Source organism: Scyliorhinus torazame, chromosome 10, assembly GCF_047496885.1.
Source record: "Scyliorhinus torazame isolate Kashiwa2021f chromosome 10, sScyTor2.1, whole genome shotgun sequence".
Classification (NCBI taxonomy): domain Eukaryota; kingdom Metazoa; phylum Chordata; class Chondrichthyes; order Carcharhiniformes; family Scyliorhinidae; genus Scyliorhinus; species Scyliorhinus torazame.
In genome coordinates, this window is record NC_092716.1 from 173,144,411 (window position 1) to 173,163,145 (window position 18,735).

Sequence of the window (18,735 nt, forward strand, 5' to 3'; positions counted from 1 at the left end):
GCACAGAATCTCGCTCTATGTGGATGACCTGCTGCTCTACACCTCGGAGCCGCAAAGCAGCATGGAAGGGATCATGGCGCTCTTGTAAGAGTTTTGAACCTTCCCAGACTACAAATTTAACCTGAGCAAAAGTGAGATCTTCCGCGTGAACCCGCAAGGGGAAGGAGCAGAGCTGGGGGGACTGCTATTTAAACAGGCCCGACACAAATTCCACTACCTAGGGATCCAAATCGTTCACAAATGGACAGGGATCCACAAGTGGAACCTGACCAGCCTAACGGAGGAAGTTAAGAAGGACCTGCAGAGATGAACATACTCCCACTCTCCCTGGCGGCGAGGTTGCAGACAATCAAAATGAACATACTGCCCACCTTCCTCTTCCTGTTTAGATCCATCCCGATCAACATCCTCAAGGCCTTTTTCAACTCACTGGACAAACTGATTATGACATTTGAATGGGGGGTGGAAGAATGCAAGAATCCCAAAGTGGGTACTGAAGAGAACGAAATCCATGGGGGGGCCTAGCCCTCCCAAACCTGCGACCGCAGACAGAGTAAAGGGGTGGATAAAGGAGCCAGAAGCTGAGTGGGTGCTCATGGAGGAGGGCTCCTGCAGAAGGACCTCCCTCCGGACCCTAGCCACGGCGGCACTCCCATCCTCACCTATTATGTATTCAACGAGCCCAGTGGTGGTAGCAAGACTCCGGTCGTGGAACCAACTGCGAAAGCATTTCGGGTTAACCGAAATTTCCGATAAAGCCCCATCTGCTACAACCACAGGTTCACGCCGGCGACCATGGACGCCACCTTCAAAAGATGGAGACAGGACAGGGGGACGCTGACAGTCAGGGATTTCTACACCAACAACAGGTTAACAACGCTCGAAGAGCTGACAGAAAGATTTCAGCTGACAAGGGATAACCAAACTTAAGTACCTGCAACTCAAAAACTTCCTAGGGAGGGAAACAAGGACGTATCCATGACCACCACGACAATCACTGCTAGAGGACCTGCTGGATGCGGACATCTTGGGGAAAGGGAACTGTGGTGACATGTACGGATGACAGCTAAGGGGGGCAAATACCAAACTGGACGGGATGAGGGAGAAGTGGGAGGAGGACCTCGGGTTTGAAATAGGGTGGGAACTCTGGAGCAAGGCACTGCACAGGGTCCACTTCACCTCCACATGCGTAACACTAAGCCTAATGCAGTTAAAAGTGATACACAGAGCCCACTTATCCAGAACCCGAATGAGCAGGTTTTTCCCGGAGGTGGAGGATAGATGCGAACGGTGCCAAGGACACCCGACCAACTAGTCCACATGTTCTGGACAGCCTTCTACGAGGCAATGTCCGAGGTGGTGGGGGTGAGGGTGGAGCCATGCACGAGAGTGACAGTCTTCAGGGTATCAGAGCAGCCAGATCTCTTCATGGGGAGGAGGGCTGATGCCCGTGCCTTTGCCTCCCTAATCGCCCGCCGGAGAATCCTGCTTGGCTAGAGTCACCTAAAGTTACAGACTGCTTCCGAGGTTCGGAAGAGGGCTGCCACAAAACGTGGGCACCATTCACTCGGTTGTTCCAAGACCTGTTTGTAGCCAAGAACTAGGAAGCCAAAGATCAGGAGGGAGAAGCCACGACAGTAAGGAGGGGATGGGGGGGGGGGGGGGGGGGGGGGGTCGGGGGAACATGAAACTCAACCAAACCCAACAAGAGTAGCAGGATACACGTTGGGGGGGGGGTTTGCAGGGCAGGTGCAACAACAACCTGAGCCAAAGGGAAGAAAAGCAAAGGGACAGCCGGTGGGAAGCGAAACGCAGGGGACCACAGTCGCCACTGCAAACACCAGGAGGGAATAGAAAAAGAAAGAGGAAACTGTGATGTATCTATGTAAATAGTTGTAGCCGATCTATGTGTACTTTTAATTTTACTTCCTATTTTCTCTTTTTTAACTCCCAGTTTGTTCATATTTATATTTGTTTTGTATACCAAAACCTCAATTTAAAAAATATATATATTTTATTCAAGATCTTTTGGCCAAACATAACAGTACGTAGTGTTTCTTTTAAACAACAATAAAGCAATATAAATAAGTGGCCAGTTTTAAACAAATAAATAAATAATATATGAACAGAAACAAAAACCAAACAAAATGGCAACTGCCTTGTCAAAAATAAATACTCTCCAAAGATACAATCCAACAGTCCAATATACAATTACCTAAAACAAGTGCCTATACATATACAATAACATCCCTGAGAGTCCGTCCGATTCCTCCCCCCCCGCCCTCCCCCTGGGTTGCTGCTGTTGTCTTCTTCTTTTCCATTCCCTCTATCTTTCTGTGAGGTAGTCGACGAACGGCTGCCACCGCCTGGTGAACCCTTGAGCCGAACCCCTTAGTATGAACTTAATCCGTTCTAACTTTATAAACCCTGCCATGTCGTTTAACCAGGTCTCCACACCCGGGGGTTTGGCTTCCTTCCACATTAACAATATCCTGCGTCGGGCTACTAGGGACGCCAAGGCCAAAACATCAGCCTCTCTCGCCTCCTGCACTCCCGGCTCTTCTGCAACCCCAAATATAGCCAACCCCCAGCTTGGTTCGACCTGGACCCCCACCACCTTCGAAAGCACCTTTGCCACCCCCACCCAAAACCCCTGTAGTGCCGGGCATGACCAGAACATGTGGGTGTGATTCGCTGGGCTTCTCGAGCATCTCGCACACATATCCTCTATCCCAAAAAAATTTACTGAGCCGTGCTCCAGTCATATGCGCCCTGTGTAACACCTTAAATTGTATCAGGCTTAGCCTGGCACACGAGGACGATGAGTTTACCCTACGTAGGGCATCAGCCCACAGCCCCTCCTCAATCTCCTCCCCCAGCTCTCCTTCCCATTTCCCTTTCAGCTCATCTACCATGATCTCCCCCTCGTCCCTCATTTCCCTATATATGTCCGAAACCTTACCATCCCCCACCCATGTCTCTGAGATCACTCTATCCTGCATCTCCTGCGTCGGGAACTGCGGGAATTCCCTCACCTGTTGCTTCGCAAAAGCCCTCAGTTGCATATACCGAAATGCATTCCCTTGGGGCAACCCATATTTTTCCGTCAGCGCTCCCAGACTCGCAAACGTCCCATCTACGAACAGATCTCTCAATTGTGCTACCCCTGCTCTTTGCCATGCTCCAAATCCCCCATCCATTCTCCCCGGAACAAACCTATGGTTATTTCTTATCGGGGACCGCACCGAGGCTCCCGTCTTTCCCCTATGCCGTCTCCACTGCCCCCAAATTTTCAATGTAGCCACCACCACCGGGCTTGTGGTGTATTTCTTCGGTGAGAACGGCAACGGTGCCGTCACCATAGCTTGTAGGCTAGTCCCCCTGCAGGACGCCCTCTCCAATCTCTTCCACGCCGCTCCCTCCTCTTCTCCCATCCACTTACACACCATTGAAATATTGGCGGCCCAGTAGTACTCACTTAGGCTCGGTAGTGCCAGCCCCCCCCTGTCCCTACTACGCTGCAAAAATCCCCTCCTCACTCTCGGGGTCTTCCCGGCCCACACAAAACTCATAATACTCTTCTCGATTCTTTTGAAAAAAGCCTTCGTGACCACCACCGGGAGGCACTGAAACACAAAAAGGAATCTCGGGAGGACCACCATTTTAACCGCCTGCACCCTACCTACCAGTGACAGGGACACCATGTCCCATCTCTTAAAGGCCTCCTCCATCTGTTCCACCAACCGCGTTAAATTTAACCTATGCAATGTACCCCAATTCTTGGCTATCTGGATCCCCAAGTACCGAAAGTCCCTTGTTACCTTCCTCAACGGTAAATCCTCTATTTCTCTGCTCTGCTCCCCTGGATGCACCACAAACAACTCACTTTTCCCCATGTTCAATTTATACCCTGAAAAATCCCCAAACTCCCCAAGTATCCGCATTATCTCTGGCATCCCCTCCGCCGGGTCCGCCACATATAGCAACAAATCATCCGCATACAGAGATACCCGGTGTTCTTCTCCTCCCCTGAGTACTCCCCTCCACTTCCTGGAACCCCTCAATGCTATGGCCAGGGGCTCAATCGCCAGTGCAAACAATAACGGGGACAGAGGACATCCCTGCCTCGTCCCTCTATGGAGCCGAAAATAATCAGACCCCCGTCCATTCGTGACCACGCTTGCCATCGGGGCCCTATACAGCAACTGTACCCATCTGATATACCCATCTCCAAAGCCAAATCTCCTCAGCACCTCCCACAAATAATCCCACTCCACTCTATCAAATGCTTTCTCGGCATCCATCGCCACCACTATCTCCGCTTCCCCCTCTGGTGGGGGCATCATCATTACCCCTAGCAGCCTCCGTATATTTCTATCCTCGTTGCCATTACCTTGGCCAGAATCTTAGCGTCCACATTCAGGAGGGAAATAGGCCTATAGGACCCGCATTGCAGCGGGTCTTTTTCCTTCTTTAGGAGGAGCGATATCGTTGCCTCTGACATAGTGGGGGGCAGCTGCCCCCTTTCCCTCGTCTCATTAAAGGTTCTCATCAGTAGCGGGGCCAGCAAGTCCATATATTTCCTATAGAATTCAACTGGGAATCCGTCTGGTCCCGGGGCCTTCCCCGCCTGCATGCTCCCAATCCCTTTCACTACTTACTCCGTCTCAATCTGTGCTCCCAGTCCCGCCCTCTCCTGCTCCTCCACCTTAGGAAATTCCAGCTGATCCAGAAAGCACATCATTCTCTCCTTCCCATCAGGGGGCTGAGCTTCATATAATCTTTCATAAAATGCCTTGAACACTCCATTCATTCTCTCCGCTCCCCGCTCCATCTCTCCCTCCTCATCTCTCACCCCCCCTATCTCCCTCGCTGCTCCCCTTTTCCTCAGTTGGTGGGCCAGCAACCTGCTCGCCTTCTCCCCATATTCGTACTGTACACCCTGTGCCTTCCTCCATTGTGCCTCTGCATTACCCGTAGTCAACAAGTCAAATTCTACATGTAGCCTTTGCCTTTCCCTGTACAGTCCCTCCTCCGGTGCCTCCGCATATTGTCTGTCCACCCTCAGAGGTTCTTTCAACAACTGCTCCCTTTCCCTACCCTCCTGCTTTCCTTTATGTGCCCTATTAGATATCAGCTCTCCTCTAACCACTGCCTTCAGCGCCTCCCAGACCACTCCCACCTGGACCTCCCCATTATCATTGAGTTCCAAGTACCTTTCAATACACCCCCTCACCCTTAAACACACACCCTCATCTGCCAATAATCCCATGTCCATTCTCCAGGGTGGACGCTGTTCTTTTTCCTCCCCTATCTCCAGGTCCACCCAATGTGGAGCGTGATCCAAAATAGCTATAGCCGTGTACTCCGTCCCCGTCACCTTCGGGATCAGTGCCCTTCCCAAAACAAAAAAGTCTCTCCGTGAATAAACTTTGTGGACATAGGAGAAAAACGAAAACTCCTTACTCCTAGGTCTACTAAATCTCCAGGGGTCTACTCCTCCCATCTGCTCCATAAAGTCCTTAAGCACCCTAGCTGCAGCCGGCCTCCTTCCGGTCCTGGACCTCGATCTGTCCAGCCCTGGGTCCAGCACCATATTAAAATCTCCACCCATTACCAACTTCCCCACCTCTAGGTCCGGGATACGTCCTAACATACGCCTCATAAAGTTGGCATCATCCCAGTTCGGGGCATATACGTTCACTAAGACCACCGCCTCCCCTTGCAATTTGCCACTCACCATCACGTATCTGCCCCCGCTATCCGCCACTATGGTCTTTGCCTCAAACATTACCCGCTTCCCCACTAGTATAGCCACCCCCCTGTTTTTTGCGTCTAGCCCCGAATGAAACACCTGCCCCACCCATCCTTTGCGTAGTCTGACCTGGTCTATCAGTTTCAGATGCGTCTCCTGCAGCATAACCACATCTGCCTTAAATTTCTTTAGGTGTGCGAGTACCCGTGCCCTCTTTATCGGCCCGTTCAGCCCTCTCACATTCCACGTGATCAGCCGGGTTGGGGGGCTCTTTACCCCCCCCCCCCCCCCCACTTGTCGACTAGCCATCTCCTTTTTCAATCCAGCTCCTCACCCGGTTCCCACGTAGCCGTATCTCCCCCCAACGGCGCCCTCCCGCCCCGACCACCCCACCCCATACCAGCTCCCCCTTCTCCCCAGCAGCAGCGACCCAGTTAACCCCCACCCCCACCCCACCCCACCCCCCGCTAGATCACTCACTAGCGTAATTGCACCCCCCATGTTACTCCCAGAAGTCAGCAAACTCTGGCCGACCTCGGCTTCCCCCCGTGACCTCGGCTCCCACTGTGCGAGGCCACCTCCTTCCTGCTTCCCTGTTTCCGCCATGATTACCATAGCGCGGGAACAAAGCTTCCCATTTGGCCCCACCCCCAATGGCCGGCGCCCCCAGCTCCTCATCCTCCCCCCCTCCCTCACGACATGGGGAAGAGAGAAAAGTTACAGGGTCGCAGGATTAACAACTTGGGAAATCATCTCTTCCCCCTTTTCCCCCCCTCTTCACCCCACATATTCGCCCCACCACTTTGTCCCAAACGTTCTTTTTCTAGCCCGCTTATTCCAGTTTCTCCTCGACAATAAATGTCCACGCCTCTTCTGCCGTTTCAAAGTAGTGGTGTTTTCCTTGATGTGTGACCCACAGTCTTGCCAGCTGCAGCATTCCAAATTTAACCTTCCTTTTGTGCAGCACCGCCTTGGCCCGATTAAAGCTTGCCCTCCTTCTTGCCACCTCCGCACTCCAATCTTGATACACGCGGATCACCGCGTTCTCCCACCTACTGCTCCGAGTTTTCTTTGCCCATCTGAGGACCATCTCTCTGTCCTTATATCGGAGAAATCTCACCACTATGGCTCGAGGAATTTCTCCAGCCCTCGGTCTTCGTGCCATAACTCGATACGCTCCCTCCACCTCCAACGGGCCCGTCGGGGCCTCCAATCCCATTAACGAGTGCAGCATCGTGCTCACATATGCCCCGACGTCCGCCCCTTCTGCACCTTTGGGAAGACCAAGAATCCTTAAATTCTTCCTCCTCGCATTATTCTCCAGCACCTCCAGCCTTTCCACACACCTTTTGTGTTGTACCTCGTGCATCTCTGTCTTCACCACCAGGCCCTGTATGTCGTCCTCATTCTCAGCAGCCTTTACCTTCACTTTACCAGAAGCTCCTGCTCCTGGGTCTTTTGCTCCTCCTTTAGCCCTTCAATCGCCTGTAATATCGGGGCCAACAGCTCCTTCTTCATCTCCTTTTTAAGTTCTTCCACGCAACGCCGCAGGAACTCTTGTTGGTCAGGGCCCCATATTAAACTGCCTCCTTCCGACGCCATCTTGCTTTGTGCCTGCCTTCCTGGCCGCTGCTCTAGAGGATCCACCGCAATCCGGCCACTTTTCTCTCCTTTTTCCATCCGTGTCCAGGGGGGATTCCCGTCTGGTTTACCGCACAGTGTTTTTAGCCGTTAAAATTGCATTTGGGGCTCCTATTAAGAGCCCAAAAGTCCTTTCCACCGGGAGCTGCCGAAACGTGCGACTTAGCTGGTCATTGCCGCACCCGGAAGTTCTGTACCAAAACCTCAATAAAAGTCATTAAAAAAAACAAGAAACAATTGTTCAACATTAATTGTTTCTTGTCATTCTGTCAACTTTGCATCTATGCCTACATTGTTTTATTGCATGGGCATGAACTTTGCTGACAAATCTGCTATGTGGCCCTTTACCCAATGTATTGTAGAAACCTATCTACATCACATCAACTGCATTATCGTCATCAACATTCTCAGTCAATTTAGTTAATCACAGTTTGTCTTTAACAAATCTGTGCTATCTTTCTTTAACTAATCCAAACTTATCCAGGTGACTTAACTTTGTCTCAAATTATCGTTTGTAAATGCTTTCCCACCACCTGCAGTTGCTGGGTTTATCTTTTTTTGAATAAAGGTATAACATTTGTAATTCTCAAGTCCTCTGGTGCCACCCCTGTAACGGAGGATTGGACGATAATGGCCAGCACCTCCATGATTTCCACCCGTCTCCGGTTGCATTCTTGGATACATCCTACCTGGTTGTGATATCTTAATTTCTAGTACAGCCAGCTTTTCCAGTAACTCCTCTTTTATCAATTTTTAGCTAATCAAGTATCTCAGCGGCCTCTTTGATATGATTTTGGGAGCATCTTCCTTAGTAAAGGCATGATATACTTAGTATTTCATTTATGCTCACTGCCTCCAAGAATAGATCTTTTTGGGCCCTAATCGGCCCCATCTTTCCTTTGACCATCTATTTACTGTTTATATATGCCTTCAGAAGACTTTTGGATCCCCTTTTACGTTACGAGCTAGTTACTTCTTGGACTTGTTTCCTTTTTTTGCTTACTTGAAAGTTCTATATTTGGCCTGATTCTCTCGTATTATCAAATAGGCATTGATTATACACACCATTTTTTCTACCTTATCTTACTATCTCTTTTATTGTGCAGGGAACTCTGGGTTTGGTTGCTCTAGCATTTTCCCCCTTCATGGGAATGCATCTCAACTGTACCTGAACCAACTCTTTAAAGGCAGCCCATTGTTCCATTACAGTTGTGCCTTCCAATTTTTTATCTGGGACAGATACATTCTCAACCCATTAAAATCAGTGATCCTGAAATTAAGCATTTTTATACTAGATTAGAAGATATTCTGAGGACAGGATCTACAGGCATTTAGACAGGCAAAGGCTAATTTGGGAAAGTCAACATGGCTTTGTAAGGGGAAAGTCATGTCTCACGAATTTGATTGTGTTTTTTGAAGGGGTAACCAAGAAGGTAGATGAGGGCAGTGGGATCGACGTTGTCTACATGGACTTTAGCAAGGCCTTTGACAAGGTACCACATGGTAGGTTATTGCAGAAGGTTAAATCTCACGGAATCCAGGGTGAGGTAGCCAATTGGATACAAAATTGGCTTGGCGACCGAAGCCAAAGGGTGGTTGTGGAGAGTTGTTTATGAACTGGAGGCCTGTGACCAGCGGTGTGCCTCAGGGGTCGGGGCTGGGTCCACTGTTATTTGTTATACATAGAAATGATTTGGATAATAATGTAGGAGGCATGGTTAGTTAGTTTGCAGATGACACCAAGATTGGTAGCGTAGTGAATAGTGAAGAAGGTTATATAAGTTTGCAACAGGACCTTGACTAATTGGGCCAGTGGGCTGATGAAATGGCAGATCGAGTTTAATTTGGATAAATATGAGGTGAAACATTTTGGTAGTTAAAATCAGGGCAGGATCTACTCAGTTAATGGTAGGGAGTTGGGGAGAGTTACAGAACGAAGAGATCTAGGAGTACAAGTTCATTGCTCCTTGAAGGTGGAGTTGCAGGTGGATAGGGTGGTGAAGAAGGCGTTCTGCATGCTAGGTTTAATTGGTCAGAATATTGAATACAGGAGTTGGGACATCTTGTTGAAGTTGTACAAGACATTGGTAATACCACACATGGAATACTGTGTTCAGTTCTGGTCACCCTATTATAGGAAGGATATTGTTAAACTGGAAAGAGTGCAGATGAGCTTTACGAGGATGCTACCAGGACTTGGTGGTCTGAGTTATAAGAAGAGGTTGGATATGCTGGGACTTTTTTCCCTGGAGCGTAGGAGGCTTGGGGGTGATCTTATAGAGGTCTATAAAATAATGAGGGGCATAGATAAGGTAGATAGTCAACATCTTTTCCCAAAGGTAGAGGAATCTAGAACTAGATGGCGTAGGTTTAAGGTGAGAGGGGAGAGATACAAAAGAGACCAGAGGGGAAATTTCTTCACACACAGCATCTGGAATGGGCTGCAGAGGCAGTGGTAGAGCTGGGTACAATTTTGTCCTTTAAAAGCAGTTAGGCAGTTACATGGGCAGGGTGGGGATAGAGGGGTATGGGCCAAATGCGGGCAAGTAGGACTATCTTAGTGATAGAAACTCGGCGGCATGGACAAGCTGGGCCAAAGGGCCTGTTTCCATGCTGTAAACATCTATCACTCTATGACTCTATTACTCCTTGTCGTTTTCTGAAACTAATCTAAATCTTATGGTACCACATTTACTTTCCCTAAATATTTTCCTTGACACATTTTCCACCTCATGCAAAAAAACAGATGCTGCAACGCCTCCATCCGGTGGGTCCAGAAAATAACTGATCAAGAAAATTCTCCTGAACGCACTCCAGAAGACAGTTTTTAAGTGGAGGAATCTGACTGAAAAACTGTGCTCTCTCCCTTTCTTTTGGAAAAAGTGTGTGTCACCCAGTTCAAAAAGTCAATTATAAGAAACCTACCAATGACCCGAGATCTTGTAATGATTGCAGCATTTTCTACATCTGACTGAATCGAAGAAACCAGCTAATTGGCCGCAATATTTGAAATGTATGCCTCAAACAAAGTCAAAGATGCAACCATATGTTATTTGAACTTTTTAAAATTTGATTCTTAAGTTCCCTTACTTCTGATACCTTATGTGTGTGTGTGTGAGATGTGCATCGGATTTAGTGGTTAATAAATTTGCTCTTTTTCTAACTCAATAAAAACCTTGTTAGATTGGCTCCTTATTTCTGCATAAATAGTTAAATAGGTTCTGATTTGGAAAAGGCAGACCTTTGTGGAAAAGAAACCTAAACCTTTGTTGTGACCAGCAAGGACACTGAATAGAAGGGAGCCAGTTCACCCCTCCTCACCTGGTCATAACAATAGTGTGATTCGAACAAGTCAATAAGGTTTAACTGAAGGCCAATCCTGTTTGAGGACAATTTTTATTTAGAGTTTTTTGAGGATGTAACTGGTAAGATAAATAATGGGAAACCAGTATTATACCTGGATTTTCATAAGCCATTTGATAAGGTGCTACACAAAGTTAATAGGCAAGATGAGGGTTATATATTAGCATGGATAGAGGGTAATGGATAGAAAGTAGGGAGTGGGCATAAATAGGGGTTCTTCAAGTTAGCAGGTGGTAAATAATGGAGTCGTGCAAGGATCAGTGCTGGGACCTGAGCTATTTACAATCTACATTAATGACAGAGTCAGAGAATAATGTATTTAAGTTTGCTGATAACGCAAAGCTAGGTGGAAAGGTAAACTGTAGAGAGGACAGAGAGAGGCTGCAAGAGATATAGAAAGGTTCAGTGAGTGGAAAACAAGAAGGAGCATCAATTAGGGAAGTATGAGGTTGCTCACTTTGGCTGCAAGAATAAAAAAGCAGAAAAGATGTGGGGCGGGATTCTCCACTCCCGCGCCGAAGTGGCCGCGCCGTCGAGGTTCACGACGGTGCGAAACGGCTCCGATCCCGACCGATTCAGGCCCTGACAATGGGCTAGGATCGGGGCCGCGTCATCTACACGCGCCAGGCTTTGTCGCCCGCGTAAAGGCGGCGCCGCATAGATGACACGGCCGGCGCCGCATAACTGGCGTCATCCGTGCATGCGCAGAAGGGCTGAGATGAGAAATTACTTCACTCAAAGGGCCGGAATCTTTGGAATTCTGTACCCCAGAAGGTTGTGGATGTTCCATCATTGAATACATTAAGGGCTGGCAAAGGCAAATGTTAGGTCTCTCAGGGAATTAAGGGACATGAGGAGCAGGTATGAAAATGCAGTCAAAGCCTAAGATTAGCCATGATCATATTGAATGAAGGAGCTGGCTTGACAGACCATATGGTCTACCCCTCATGTCTTGTGTCCTTGTCTTCTCTCCAACAGTGTAATATTATCTTTAAGCAATACTATGACCCCTGCTCTGGAAATAAATGAGATTAAAAGAAAGCACTTACTAAGTAGTGAATTATAGAAAAATATAGAACGCAGCACATCCTTCCCCTCTGCACCAAATTAGCACTCTGTTCACAATGTCTTCAGTTCTCTGAACATTGCTCCTCCACTCACCCCACTTTGAAAAATAGAGATCTGTACATGACAACCTACGCCTCACAGGGTCACTTCTGTTATGGATGGGAATTTCTGGATAATTTTCTTGAGCTCAACACTAAAGCTAGCATTCCTTTTTTAAAAATATTTTTATTAAAGGCATTTTGCGTATCAGAACAAAAACCAACAGATACAAAAACAAAACCCAACAGCAGACACGGGGAGAACGCGCAGTCTCCGCACAGTCACTCAAGCCGGGAATCGAACCCGGATCCCTGGCACTGTGAAGCAACAGTGCTAACCACTGTGCCGCCCATTTTCTCTTTGTCGAGAAAATGATGCAGGCTCACCATCATCATCCTCGGCGGTTCCCCCGCGTGCGGCCTTCTCCTCAGCACCCTGTGCACTCGACCCACCTCGGGAAAACAGTCAAAGACCCCCTCCCCCATCAGCTTCTCCAACATGTTTGCCATATATCTGGCAGCTTGTGCTCCTTCAATACCCTCAGGCATCCCCACATTCCAGAAATTTTGCCTCCTGGAGCTATTTTCAAAATCCTCCAACTTCTCCCTCAGCCTTTTTTGACTCCTCGTCACCATCGTCATCTCCGTATCCAGCGAGGTTAATCAATCGTCGTCCTCCCCTATCAACTCATCCACCTTTTGGATTGCCAGGTTCTGTGACTCCTGCCTCTGTCCCACACGCTCAATCGCGTTAATGATAAATTCATCTGGTATATTCCTTTGGTTGTTCATCATTTGTTTTTAGAAGGTTCCTGAAAGAATGCCAAACATTTTTCAAAATATGAGTAACTACCTGCTCTGTCCAGGTTATAGTCTTTCTCAGAATAATGGAGGCGTTTCATTTTAACTTGACTCAACCGGGGCAAAACAGCAACTAACTGGTTAATGGTTTCATTCTTATTTCCATAAACACAGGGGGAGATCTTCTTGCCACCGGGATCATCCGGTCACGCTGAAGACACACACCTGCCGTAGTTTTCCCGACAGCTTTGATGTGTTAAGTAAGTTGCTTCCACGTTGACTGCAACTGGATGCAGTGAAACTAGAAACAGGCTTCTGACATAGGAGTTGGTCCAACACTGTTTTATTGAACTTCCACATTGCTGTACATAGTCTGCTGTGAGTTGAACCTCTATCAATCTAACTGATAACCTCCTACTGCCTTAACCAGACTAATTCTCTACCTCATGGTGATAGTGCTCACTGGCTTGTGCACTCTTACTATCTCAGTAGCTGTGTCCTGTAGAGAGAGGGAGAGTCTTATTGCCCTGTGTGCTTTATAGTGGTGGTGTCCTGTCTGGTGATTGGTTGTTATGTGTCGTGTGTGTTCATTGGTTATCCTGTGCGTCAATCACTGCCTGTCTGCATCTCATTATATACATGAGTGGATATTATGACAAGCTTGGGATGGATTCAGTGGGAAATCTCATTGACAGCAGTGGGACCAGAAGATCCAGCTGACAGACAATTGTGGGCCATCTTCTGCCACTGAGAAACATGCCACGAGGAGGTCAGAGAATCTCACCCACAGTCTCTCGCCTTCAGAAAATTTGTCTTCAAAGACTCAGGCACTTTAATCAGCCTGTGTCCAGTATTGCACTGAGTGCTGGGTCTTTTGCTGTTTGTAATGCGCATTAATATTCTAGACACGAATGTGGGATGCTATGATCAGTAAGTTTGCAGATGACACAAAAATTGGTGGTGTGGTAAATAATGAGAAGGAAAGCCTTAGATTACAGGAAGATATGGACAGGCTGGTCAGATGGGCAGAACAATGCCAAATGGAATTTTAACCCTGAAAAGTGTGAGCTGATGCATTTTGGGAGGACGAACAAGTCAAAGGAATGCACAATGAATGGTAGAATGCTAGGAAGTACAGGAGACCAGGAGTCCTTGGGGTATATGTCCAAAGATCTGTGAAGGCAGCAGGACAGCTAGATAAGATGGTTAAGAAGGCATTAGCCGAGGTAGAGAATATAAGAGCAGGAAAGTTATGTTGGAGCAGTATAAAACACTCGTTCAGCCGCAGATAGAGTACTGTGTGCCATTCTGGTTACCACAGAAAGGATGTGATTGCACTGGAAAGGGTGCTGAGGACATTCACCAGGATGTTGCCTGGGCTGGAGCATTTCAGCTGTGAAGATAAGCTGAATAATATGGGGTTGTTTTTCTTAGAGTACAGAAGGTTGAGGGGGGCCTGATTGAGGTGTACAAAATTATGAGGGATATAGATAGGGTAAATAGGAAGAAACTTTAGTAGAGGGTCAATAACCAGGGAGTGTAGATTTAAGGTAAGCAGCAGGAGATTGAGAAGGAATTTGAGGAAAAACCTTTTCACCCAGACGGTGGTGGGAATCTGGAACTCACTGTCTGAAAGGGTGGTAGAGGCAGGAACCATCAACATTTAAGAAGCATTTAGATGAGCAGGTGAAAAACCATATCATACAAGGCTATGGACAAGTGCTGGAAAATGGGATTGGAATAAATAGGTGCTTGATGGCCAGCATAAACACGAAGAGCTAAAGGGCCTCTTTCTGTGCTGTAAAACTCTATGACTATGACTAAAAGCATGGTGATGGCAAATTCTGATATTTGATAACTATTGTCTGGAATGGGGCTATTCTGATCAGACTATGTTGTTGATTAATAGATCAGTAGTTTATGTCAAACTGCTCATACTAAAGGGGATAATAATAATCGCTTATTGTCACAAGTAGGCTTCAATTAAGTTACTATGAAAAGTCCCTAGTCGCCACGTTCCGGCGCCTGTTCGGGGAGGCCAGTACGGGAATTGAACCCGCGCTGCTGGCATTGTTCTGCATTACAAGCCAGCTGTTCAGCCCACTGTGCTAAACCAGCCCCTTGAAAGCTTTCTCATTTTCTGAAGGTGACAGTGGGGTGAGGGAGAGGGAAAGTCCTTCCATTCCACCTTTCCTGCCATAATTATGTGCATTTCCTCAAATATAGTTAGAAAAATAAGTGAAAAGGAGTTAAAAGTTCACCACTGTACATTCTCATGACCATGAGCAATTAAAGTCCTGGTTTGCATTTTCTATCTTGCTAAGCGGAGCTGAATTTCAGTTCTTACAAATCTTTCCAGCTATAAATTCCCAGAAAGAAATATTGGAATATGTTTTTGTAAAGATCTGAAACATGACCTCTCTTGGCCTCCAAGCTGACTCAATCATCTCTTGTCATTTTCCAATTCTTTTTAACTTACATGCCTTAAGTTGCTGATCCTTGTTGGGGCGTGGGCCTACAGGAGCTAGCGATCCTCCATTATCTCATCTAATTGGTAATTCCTCATGTGTAATTGAGGTGTTGCATGCAAAGGTGGGAGAGAAATGGGGTGAATCATCGGTTAACCAAATTCTATCCTTACCCAATGTACACATACATTAATCTTCCAGATCAACAATGAGAAATGATATAACAATGCTAGTCAATGGTAAACAAGTTGCATAGTTAATTTGGTAGCTGATTAACACTGGTCCCTGGAATTTTTGCTAATATAAATACAGGAAGAGTTTGCTAAGGCATGAAGTAAATAGCATGAGCACTACTTAAATAGAGTACTTAACTCAGGGAACTTGGCGAATGAGGCAGTGAGGGGCTGTTGTAATATTTTACAAACAAGCAGCGGTCTAAGAGAGAGAGTGGGAGTCAGTGAGACCTTAGAACTGAGGGCTGGAGGTATTAATTAGTTGGGCAGATAGGTGATTTTTAGGATTTTATTCCACTAAAATAGGGCAATGCTTTGAACTAGGACATGGAAACATAATTACTGCATTAAATTTATAGCTTAAACTACTAATACAACTACAAATAATTGTTGAATAACAAATTAAGTTAATAAAATAAGGCCAGCCTAAGATATGGCAGAGCACATTGTATGGGCTGCAACGTTATTTCTGAACGGTTTTATCCAGAATACCGTCACATCCAATAGGAAAACACAGGTTTGCGAAAGAGAGACTGTTAGGCAATTGAATAGCAAGGGTTTAGGAGAGGTTGAGGGGTACAGTGGTCTTATCAGGCAGTATGATGTAATCACTACATGTGAGGACAAGAAAGAGGACTGCCGGGAGGCCAGCTCCTCTGCAATTATTGCTGCACAAGATAGGAGCTCATGGTATTTGGGGGGGGGGGGGGGGGGTATAACCCCCACGAGCCCCACGATCGATCTCCCCGTGGGGCTTGTGGAATACGACCTCCCCTACTGAGGGGCGGAGGCCCAACAGTGGGGCTTGTTAAATCCCCAAAATAAATCCCCATCTTCGGATGGTCCTGGCTGGGACTAGAGGTGCTCTTTTCCTGCTGTATTTCCTCACTGCGAGTAGGAAATAAACTTATTTTAACTTACCATTTTGGGGGACTTCCAGTGACAACATGTGAAAGCAGGTCACACAAAGATGGCTCCCGCTAACGTCCCGGTATTGTGATCCTTTTTGTCAATTTTGGTTGGGAAAAGTTTGGTTTGCAAAGGAGAGAGTCTATACTGAGGAGAACTGCAATAAATTACAGGAGGGCATCAATAACCTGGCAGAATAAATTATATATGAAATAGGAGCAGGAATAAGCCATTCAGTCTCCAAACTTGCTCCAAAATTGAACCAAGATCCTAGCTGATCTGATTGTGGCCTTAACTTTACTTTTCTGCCTGCCCTCCATAACTTTGGACTTCCTTGTCGTTCAGCCTAAGTATATTCAATGATGCAGACTCGGCTGATCATTGGGGAAGAGAATTCCAAACACTGATGACCCTCAGAGAAGAAGGGACAGATGCTCAGTCCCTGGAATGCCCAGAATGTGTTCTCCAATGGGACGGAGAATCAGGCGTCGGAGCAAAATCGGGATCGGCAAACGCCATGTTCCAACTCCTTGCTGGCAGCGTGATAGAGTTCTGTGCAGCACTTTGATGTAGGCAATGTTTACAAACATTGGGATTTCACCACTTAAGCATGAAGGGATATCATAGAGCCATAGAGGTTTAAAACATCATTAAAACAGGCCCTTCGGTCCAACTTGTCTCTGCTGCCCAGTTTGTTCTACTAAGCCAGTCCCAATTGCCCGCAATTGGCCCATATCTCTCTATACCCATCTTTCCCATATAACTGTCTAGATATATACATAGATACATAGAAGATAGGAGCAGGAGGGGGCCTTTTGGCCTTCCAAGCCTGCTCAGCCATTTATCACGATCATGGCTGATCATCCACCTCAATATCCTAATCCTGCTTTCTCTTCATAACCTTTGATCCCATTCGCCCCAAGTGCTATATCTAGCCGCCTCTTGAATATATTCATGTTTTAGCATCAACTACTTCCTGTGGTAATGAATTCCAAAGGCTCACCACTCTTTGGGTGAAGAAATGTCTCCTTATATCTGTCCGAAATGATTTACCCTGAATCCTCAGACTGTGACCCCTGGTTCTGGACACAGCCACCATCGGGAACATCTTCCCTGCATATCCCCTGTCTAGTCCTGTTAGAATTTTAAAGTCTCTATGAGATCCCCCTCATTCTTCTGAACTCCAGCGAGAACAATCCTAACCTAGTCAATCACTCTCCATGTGACAGTCCTGCCATCCCCGGAATCAGTCTGGTAAACCTAAACTCCACTCCCTTGAGAGCAGGAACATCTTTCCACAGAAAAGGAGACCACAACTGCACACAATATTCTAGGTGTGGCCTCAGCAAGGCCCTGTATAATTGCAACAACACAATCCCTGCTCCTGTACTCAAAATGCCTCGTAATGAAGGCCAACAACTAAATGCTTTTGAAAAGACAAAATTGTACCCGTCTCTACTACAACCTCTGGCAGCTCGTTAGAAACCCTCATTACCCTCTGTGTGAAAACATTGCTCCCCTGGACCCTTTTGTATTTCTCCCCTCTCACCTTAAACCTATGCCCTCTGGTTATGAATGGATCAGAGCTACAGGCGGCTTTTATGAGTTGTCAATCAGAAAGCACTACTTGAAAGCCATGAATGGATTGCAGATACTGGATCTGTGGGAACCAGAGGCAGGCACTGCTGTTCTCCTTCGAGGAATGGACATGTGGTGCTGCAAGGTAAGTATTAGTTATAATGGTTCCCACAGCTGCTGTCTGGACAGATCTCTAGCTTCCAGATAGGGGTCCCTTTTCTGGGGGTGGGGGGATGTCTGTATGTGGGGGGGGCTTCCTTTAGGCAGGGAGTCTCTGTGGGGAGGGGGGGGTCCCATATTACAGGAGTCCCTGGGGGGGGGGGGGGGGGGTCACCCTATTACAGGGGTCGGGGGGGAGGAAGAGCCAGGTCACCCCTGTATCTAGGGGTAAGTGGGACATTCAGGCAATTTGTGGTTAGGGGGCTGCCGTGTAGTGAGGGGATGTGGGTGGGTCAGAGCTAACCTGTGGTGCAGTGGGGGGGAGGGGCCGACTTGCAGTGCGGAGGTGTGGCCGGCCATGGGACTCCACTTTCAGCCCCCTCGCTCAAGATTGTGGCCCAATATGGGGAATCCCTCGTACTCTACGCCATCCATAAATTTGCATTACAGGGGTCGGGGGGGAGGAAGAGCCAGGTCACCCCTGTATCTAGGGGTAAGTGGGACATTCAGGCAATTTGTGGTTAGGGGGCTGCCGTGTAGTGAGGGGATGTGGGTGGGTCAGAGCTAACCTGTGGTGCAGTGGGGGGGAGGGGCCGACTTGCAGTGCGGAGGTGTGGCCGGCCATGGGACTCCACTTTCAGCCCCCTCGCTCAAGATTGTGGCCCAATATGGGGAATCCCTCGTACTCTACGCCATCCATAAATTTGCATGGCATGGAACAA

General features: G+C 47.5%; 1 long non-coding RNA gene across 3 annotated transcripts in view; it reads right to left on the reverse strand.

The window, feature by feature from the left end:
• The window catches only part of LOC140431044 (uncharacterized), an 80,217-nt gene extending 64,160 nt beyond the window's left edge, over window positions 1-16,057 (reverse strand). For all 3 annotated transcript variants that reach the window (XR_011949596.1, XR_011949595.1, XR_011949594.1), the window contains exon 1: window positions 15,146-16,057. This is a non-coding gene — a long non-coding RNA (uncharacterized lncRNA). The remainder of the gene's footprint in view (window positions 1-15,145) is intronic.
• Window positions 16,058-18,735: the final 2,678 nt, after the last annotated feature.